Source organism: Vigna angularis, chromosome 2 (genome assembly GCF_016808095.1).
Source record: "Vigna angularis cultivar LongXiaoDou No.4 chromosome 2, ASM1680809v1, whole genome shotgun sequence".
NCBI classification, from domain to species: domain Eukaryota; kingdom Viridiplantae; phylum Streptophyta; class Magnoliopsida; order Fabales; family Fabaceae; genus Vigna; species Vigna angularis.
The window spans coordinates 16,666,354-16,674,950 of record NC_068971.1 but is presented as its reverse complement, the minus strand read 5'-3'; the positions used below and the strand labels follow the sequence as shown (position 1 = coordinate 16,674,950).

Genomic DNA, 8,597 nt, shown 5'->3' with positions numbered 1-8,597 from the left:
AGAAGGTTGAGAGAGATTATATATCTCGAGTAAAACAGGATCTAGCGGCCGCGAATAAAGAATTATCCATGAGGGTAAATGAGAATAAGGTGGCTTTAGAAGAAAACAGGCAGTGGAAACAACTCTATGAGGAAGTCAAGAGGGATAAAAGGGAAGCCCTAAAAAGATTAAGAGAAGCGCAGGTCCAAGTACAAGAAGCGGGACATCAAATGAAGGAAATGGCTACATCATTTGAGACAAAGATGAATCAGGAGCACTGGAAGTTAGAGGAGGCCGAAAAGGAGTACCGGGCCATGTTAAAGCAAATGGAAGATTACATCGAGGAGCAGGAGGAGCGATGGAGGTCAATGGAATTTGAAGAAAGGCATCAGGCCTTGATAAAGCAAATGAAAGAGCACATCGCCGAGCAAGAAATGGCTGTAAAGCACTGGAAGGAAAGCTTCTCTCAATTGGCTGCTTTGGCAAATGGGGCAATTGAAGATATCCCCAGGATGGTGTCTAATGCTGAAGCAAGTACTCATTTTCGTAACTCACCAGCAGAAATAGAATTGTTTATTAATCATTGTAAATGGCTGGTGGGAGAGATGAAATCTTTCATTGCCTGGGAGCGGGATTGATGTACATCAGAATTGCGTGTTTTGTTCCTTAGACGATGTAATGGATCAAATTTTCTTTAAATGAAAGATAAGGGATGTTTGTTTGGTATCGGCTTGTGTTAATTTTCTATCAGTATTGTCATCGTTATCCTGTGATTTCCACTTATCACTAGCATGCATCATGTTTTGCATTTTTCATCTTTATCTAATCTAATAAAAATAATCATTAGTACAAGAGAGAGAACAACGGCAAATTTTCCACGACATTCGTACAGGACCAGAGCTAACTCAAAGGTCATGGAGAATTGGGAGCAGTCACACGAATCTATTAAGGCTGATGTCAGCCAGTTGAAGGATCAGATGGCCCAGATTTTGACAGCTCTCGAAGCCCTGAAGACTACGGGAGAGTCGACACCTGCACAAGTTGTTCAATGCTGGGAGCCAATCTGTTCCGTTCCCAATGTATGGATTACCCCCAGGTTACATTCCACCTGTGGGAGAATACACAGAAGGGGAGCGTGTTTCATTCTCTTTCCCTACCACTGCCGACGTACCGCCAATCGGTACTCAGGAACCTGTTGTAATGTCCGCACCTATGGTAAGTGAAGGAATGAATGAAAACATGTCTGATGGAATACGAGTAACTCCAGTGCCTCATGTGATCACCGGGGAAGGCTTTTCTACCAAGGTTGCGCCACATACTTCGTTTCAGGGGGTAATTAGTAATGTCGACGGAGCAAAAGATAAACTGGAGAGCCTAGAGGCAAGATTGAGGGCTGTTGAGGGATTTGAAAGTTATGGGTTCGGAGATGTGGCCAGATTGAGTTTGGTTCCTGGCGTCAAAATACCACATAAGTTCAAGGCGCCAGATTTTGAGAAGTATAAGGGAAATACATGCCCTAAGAGCCATCTGACCATGTTTTGCAGAAAGATGGCTGCATATGCTTATGATGAGCAGCTGCTCATCCATATTTTCCAAGATAGTTTGGCTGGAGTGGCATTAAACTGGTATACCCATTTGGAGCCGACTCGAATTCGTTGTTGGGCGGACTTGGCTGATGCTTTTGTGAAACAGTACATATACAATACACATGTTGCGCCAGATCGTTTACAGCTGCAAAACATGTCTAAGAAAGACAACGAAACTTTTAAGGAGTATGCTCAACAGTGGAGGGAATTGGCTGCACAAGTTGAGCCACCTTTGTATGATAAAGAAATGGTGGCAATGTTTGTAAATACGCTACAACCACCATTTTATGAACATATGTTGGGAAATGTATCTTCAAATTTTGCTGATATCATTGTGATAGGCGAACGAATAGAGATCGGGTTGAAAAATGGGAAGATTGCATATGGCTCGTCGGTGGTTGCAAATTCCAAAAAACCCAGTTTCAACTTAGGAAAAAGAAAGGAAGGAGATGTGCATGCGACATCTGCAACCCCCGTGTGGAGAGGTCAGGCTCCCACTCATAACTATCGACCATACTGGGGTCAACATCCACATACAGCTAACGCGTCATTTGGTCATCAAATTAGGCCTCAACAACAACCAGGGTACTATCAACCACAATACATCCCGACGAATAATTGGAGGGGAGGGGAAAACGTAGGTTCCAATATGAATGTGGGTCTAAATACTTATCCAAGAAGGAACCAGGAAAGAAATTTTACCCCAATCCCTACAACTTATACGGAATTATTGCCTCATCTTATCAAACAGGGTCTGGTTGTCATTTGTCCCCTGAAGCCTTTGGAGCCTCCGTACCCAAGAGGTTATGATGCAGATGCAAAGTGTAGTTATCATGGAGGGGCCGTCGGTCATTCCACTGAGAGATGTCTGGCTTTCAAGCATAAAGTGCAGACTCTAATTGATTCTGGATGGTTAAAGTTCCAAGAAGATAAGCCTAGTATCGAGGCCAATCCTTTATCCGGGCATGGAAATGCTTCAACGAATGCTGTCGAAGTGAAAGAACATGAGCTGGTGAGAAATGTGAAAGAAGTCAGGAGCTCTAGGAGGTTTATTTTGGAGGCGTTACTAAGAGTGGGTATCTTGAAGGGCGATTATGATGAGAGTATGGCATGCGCGCTCCACCCGGATGCTGAGCACTCTATTGAGGAGTGTATTGAGTTTGAAGAAATTTTGCAAGACCTGCTAGATCGTGGTCTGATGCAAGTATGCTATAAGAGTGAGGAGGGAGATGTATTCGCACAAACTTGTGATGAATCCAGCATGATTTTACCAGAACCATTGGTGATTCGTTTCACTAGGACTACCTCTATCCCACCAACTCAAGGAAGGTCGCCCGTTGTTATCTATGTACCAGCCCCTTTTCCTTACGAGAACGAAAAAGCCGTCCCATGGAGATATGAGACACATGCGTCAGGCGAAGCACAAAGTGTTGAGCCTGTAGTCAAAAACATATCAGGCATAGGTGGAATGACTAGGAGTGGTCGAATTTTCACACCACCAGAGTTGGCACGAGAAAGAGTTAATGATAAGGAAGCAACGATGGTCGCGAAGGCAAAAGAATTCTTAAAGGGGAAGGACGCACAGACAGAGGAGATCCCCCACAAGGAAGAGAAGAAAGAAGTTTCTGAAGAGGAGGCTTGTGAATTTTTAAAATTCATACAACAAAGTGAATATAAGGTTGTGGAACAGTTAAACCGTATGCCTGCTCGTATATCCTTGTTAGACTTGCTCATGCATTCGGCATCACACAGAAAGTTGTTAATGATGATACTCAGTGAGGCTCACGTAGAACAAGGTATTTCGTTGAATAAATTCGAGGGTATTGTTGGCAATATTGTTGCTAATAATTATCTCACCTTTACGGATGAAGAGATACCTGCTGAGGGAAGAGGGCATAACATGGCTCTTCACGTTTCTATAAAATGCCTGGATCATGTTATAGCGCGTGTCTTAGTGGACAATGGCTCCTCTTTGAATGTCATGCCGAAAGCAACCTTGGAAAAGCTACCTTGCGAAGGAATGCATATGAGGCCGAGTTCAATGATTGTGAGGGCGTTTGATGGTAGCAAAAGAGAAGTGATGGGAGAAGTGGAATTACCAATGCAAGTTGGCCCGTGTGTTTTCCAAATAACATTCCAGGTTATGGATATCCTGCCAGCTTATAGTTGTCTGTTGGGGCGCCCATGGATCCATTCGGCTGGAGTTGTGCCTTCTACACTACACCAGAAGTTGAAGTATGTGATGGGAGATAAGTTGGTGATAGTATCAGGAGAAGAGGATCTTCTTGTGAATGGACCATCATCCACACGCTACATCGAGGCAGCTGAAGAAGCTCTCGAGACAGCCTTCCAATCGCTGGAGATTGTGGGAAATGCTTGTGTGGAACCGTTTCCGGTAAATCCTCATCTATCATGTGCTTCTATTATGATGGCCAAGATTATGCTAAAGGAAGGCTATATATATGGGGAAGGTTTGGGCAAATATCGGCAAGGACGAGCATTCCCTCTAGAAATTGTGAAAAACAAGAAAAGATATGGTTTGGGGTACAAACCTACCAAGGAAGACAGGAAAAGGATGATTGAAGAAAGAAAAGAACGTAGTCTAGCCCGTCCAGAAAGACGAGAGCCCAGAGAGAGCAAAATTCACATTGTTGACATCAAGGAAAGCTTTCGCAGTGCTGGGTGGATCAACACTGGCCAGATAGCAACTGTGGAGGATGAAGAAGGGCCTCAAAGTTCGAGCTTTGTGCGAGCTTGCTCCCCTGATACTCAACTTAGCAATTGGGAAACACTGGATTTACCTGTGATGCTTAATGTGAACAAAATGTAATAGTTTTAATTAAGCCTATAGTTTCGTTTCAGGCTTTAGAACTTAGGCTTTGCGGATTGACTTTTTACTTTTCACTCAGCGTGATAATAAAATTGCATTTCATCATCATTTGGTATTTTTCTTTGTTTATCTTATTTATTTATACTTTTTCATAAATGTAAATGATGCAGATGTGACGATGATTGTTTTGAAAATAACGATATCAATGTTCCTAATTTTGAGCGCCCTATCAGTAATACGGAAGATGATTTCGAAGATGATGTGGAACCCTCTCCGGAATTGTTGAGATTAGTAGAGCAAGAATCTAAGGAGATAAAACCCCATCAGGAGGAGATTGAAATACTCAACTTGGGAGAGAAGGATGAGATAAAGGAAGTGAAAATCGGTACTAGTATGAAAACGGGAGTGAGAGAAAGATTGCGTACCCTATTGAAGGAGTTTAAAGATGTGTTCGCATGGTCTTACAATGACATGCCGGGTCTGAATACCGATATTGTGCAGCATAGACTCCCACTCAAGCCAGAATGCCCTCCAGTCAAGCAAAAACTAAGAAGAATGAAGCCGGAAATGTCCCTAAAAATTAAAGAGGAGGTCCAAAAGCAATTTGATGCAGGATTTTTGGCCGTGGCAAGATATCCACAATGGGTAGCGAATGTTGTACCAGTACCTAAGAAGGATGGGAAAGTTCGGATGTGTGTTGACTACCGTGATTTGAATCGTGCAAGTCCGAAGGATAATTTCCCGTTACCACACATCGATACTCTGGTTGATAATACGGCTAAATTTTCGTTATTTTCGTTCATGGATGGATTCTCGGGATATAATCAAATTAAGATGGCACCAGAAGACATGGAGAAAACAACCTTTATCACGTTATGGGGAACATTCTGTTATAAGGTGATGTCTTTCGGACTCAAGAATGCTGGAGCAACATATCAAAGGGCAATGGTGACACTCTTTCATGATATGATGCATAAGGAAATTGAAGTTTATGTGGATGACATGATTGCAAAGTCGGAATCAGAAGAGGAGCATATTTTCAATCTAAGGAAATTATTTGAGAGACTGAGAAAGTACAAACTCAGGTTAAATCCTGTCAAATGCACGTTTGGAGTAAAGTCTGGAAAATTGTTGGGCTTTATTGTTAGCCAAAGAGGGATAGAAGTTGATCCTGACAAAGTAAAAGCGATAACGGAAATGCCTGCGCCTAGAACAGAAAAGGAGGTTCGAGGTTTTCTGGGAAGATTGAACTACATTGCTAGGTTCATCTCCCAATTAACTGCCACTTGTGAACCAATGTTCAAATTGCTACGGAAAAATCAGGCTGTGGTGTGGAATGAAGATTGTCAAGTTGCTTTCGAAAAAGTCAAACAATACCTGCAAGACCCTCCTGTATTGCGTCCACCTATGCCAGGAAGACCTCTCATTTTGTATTTAACAGTATTGGATAATTCAATGGGTTGTGTACTGGGTCAGCATGATGAAGACGGGAAAAGAGAGCATGCTATATATTACTTGAGCAAAAGATTCACAGATTGCGAACAACGATATTCGTCGTTAGAGCGAACTTGTTGTGCACTAGCGTGGGCTACACATCGTTTAAGGCAATACATGTTGAGTCACTCTACTTGGTTGATATCTAAAATGGATCCTATCAAGTATATTTTCGAAAAGCCCGCTCTCACTGGAAGAATAGCTCGATGGCAGATGCTACTATCGGAGTACGACATTGTATATGTTACTCAGAAATCTATCAAAGGTAGCGCTTTAGCGGAATATTTAGCCCATCAACCCATTAGTGATTATCAGCCAATGCAACCTGAGTTTCCTGATGAAGATATCATGGCTTTATTTTCTGAGAACAAAGAAGACAAAAATGAAAAAGCCTGGATGGTATTATTCGATGGGGCCTCAAATGTAATGGGGCATGGAATAGGGGCAGTGCTTATCTCTCCTGAGAATCAATACATACCAATGACGACAAGGTTGCGTTTTAATTGCACGAATAATATCGCGGAATATGAAGCCTGTGCTATGGGTATTCGAGCAGCAATAGAGTCTAAAGCAAAAATTTTGGATGTATATGGAGATTCAGCTTTGGTCATCCATCAATTGAAGGGAGAATGAGAGACTAGGGATACAAAATTAATTCCATACCAAGCTTACATCAGGGGATTAATTGAGTATTTCGATTCCATCACGTTTAATCATATACCGCGAGAAGATAATCAATTAGCAGACGCGTTGGCTACTTTGTCATCGATGTTTGAAGTTGATCAAGATGCAGAATTGCCAATGATCGAAATGAAGAGTCATGCAGAGCCAGCGTATTGTTATTTCATCGAGGAGGAGGTAGATGGTAAACCTTGGTACTTTGATATCAAGCATTATCTTAGGACCCGAGAATATCCAGAGAAGGCATCTGAAAACGATAAAAGGGCGTTAAGGAGGTTGGTTGGCAGCTTCATTTTGAATGGGGATATTTTATATAAGAGGAATCATGACATGGTTCTCCTTAGATGCGTAGATGCAAAAGAAGCCGAGCTGATACTAAAAGAAGTGCACGAGGGTACATTTGGCACACACATGAATGGGCACTCAATGACCAGGAAGATACTGAGAGCGGGGTATTTTTGGTTGACTATGGAAAATGATTGTTGTACACATGTGAGAAAGTGTGAGAAATGCCAGGTGTATGCAAATAATATCAATGTGCCACCCACGACCTTGAACGTGTTGTCTGCACCATGGCCCTTTTCGATGTGGGGAATAGATGTCATCGGAGCTATAGAGCCGAAGACGTCAAATGGACATCGTTTCATATTAGTCGCAATCGACTACTTCACCAAGTGGGTTGAGGCTGCTTCTTATGCTAATGTGACTAGAAAGGTGGTGACCAAATTCATAAAAAGAGAGTTGATTTGCAGATACGGGATCCCTAACAGGATCATCACTGATAATGCCACTAACTTGAACAACCAGATGATGACAGAGTTATGTGAGGAGTTCAAAATTCATCATCTTAATTCTTCTCCTTATCGTCCAAAGATGAATGGGGCGGTAGAGGCTGCTAACAAAAATATCAAGAAGATTGTGCAGAAGATGGTGGTCACATATAAGGATTGGCATGAAATACTTCCTTTTGCTTTACATGGTTATCGCACTTCGGTACGAACATCGACTGGGGCAACGCCTTTCTCGCTTGTATATGGAATGGAGGCCGTACTTCCGTTTGAAGTGGAAATTCCGTCCTTACGAGTTTTAATGGAAACCCAATTAGAAGAGGCTGAGTGGGTTCAAGCTCGTTTCGATCAGCTCAATCTCATCGATGAGAAAAGATTAACAGCAGTATGCCATGGACAATTGTACCAAAGAAGAATGAAAAAGGCATTTGACAAAAAGGTACACCCAAGAGAATTTCATGAAGGTGAGCTGGTATTGAAGAACATTTTACCTATACAAAAGGATCATAGAGGCAAATGGACTCCCAATTATGAAGGGCCATTTGTAGTGAAGAAAGCATTTTCTGGTGGGGCACTAATTCTCACGAGAATGGACGGAGAGGAGTTACCATTACTAGTTAATTCTGATGCAGTAAAAAAGTTTTACGCATGATGATTCCGTGATAGTGGTTGCTATTAAGGGGATGTTGATATTACCTTTAAAGCTTATTGTACTCTGTGTTTTTTTTTTTTTTTTTTTTTTTTACTAAATAAAATTCAAGTGATTTCATTCATATCTTGGTTGTTTGCATTCCATCTGAAATACTGCATGTCACGCTGAGCTGTTAAGTAGTCAAGTGAAAATGAAAATGAAAATAAGTAAACGCGTGTTGATAAAAGCATCACAGGTATATCAGGTTGGCGAGCTCGGTCCTGTAGGATGTTGAAAAAGGAAAACTAAAAAAAAGAGGGGTGAAAAAGAAAGGTCACATGTTGAGTTTGTTGTTAATAAAGTTGTCAAGGGCATAATATTTTCGAAATAAAAAAGTTTGGGTGAGTCCCTTCATGATTCAAGGTTTTGGGAGTAACCGGCGTTCTTTTCTTGATAAAGCATCTGCATTCATATTACTTGAACCCTGACTTTTTTTCATTTCCCTTAAGACAAAGGATTGCCCTACGTATAATATTGGGGCAGTTTTCATCATGTTACATATCACCGATAATCCGTTGATTAGGAAGATATATACAATAAAAGAAGAA

At 41.6% G+C, this 8,597-nt stretch overlaps 1 pseudogene; it reads left to right on the top strand.

Moving 5' to 3' along the window:
- Window positions 1–1,056: 1,056 nt before the first annotated feature.
- Window positions 1,057–8,010, top strand: LOC108346593 (uncharacterized; annotated as a pseudogene).
- The last annotated feature ends 587 nt before the right edge of the window (window positions 8,011–8,597 follow it).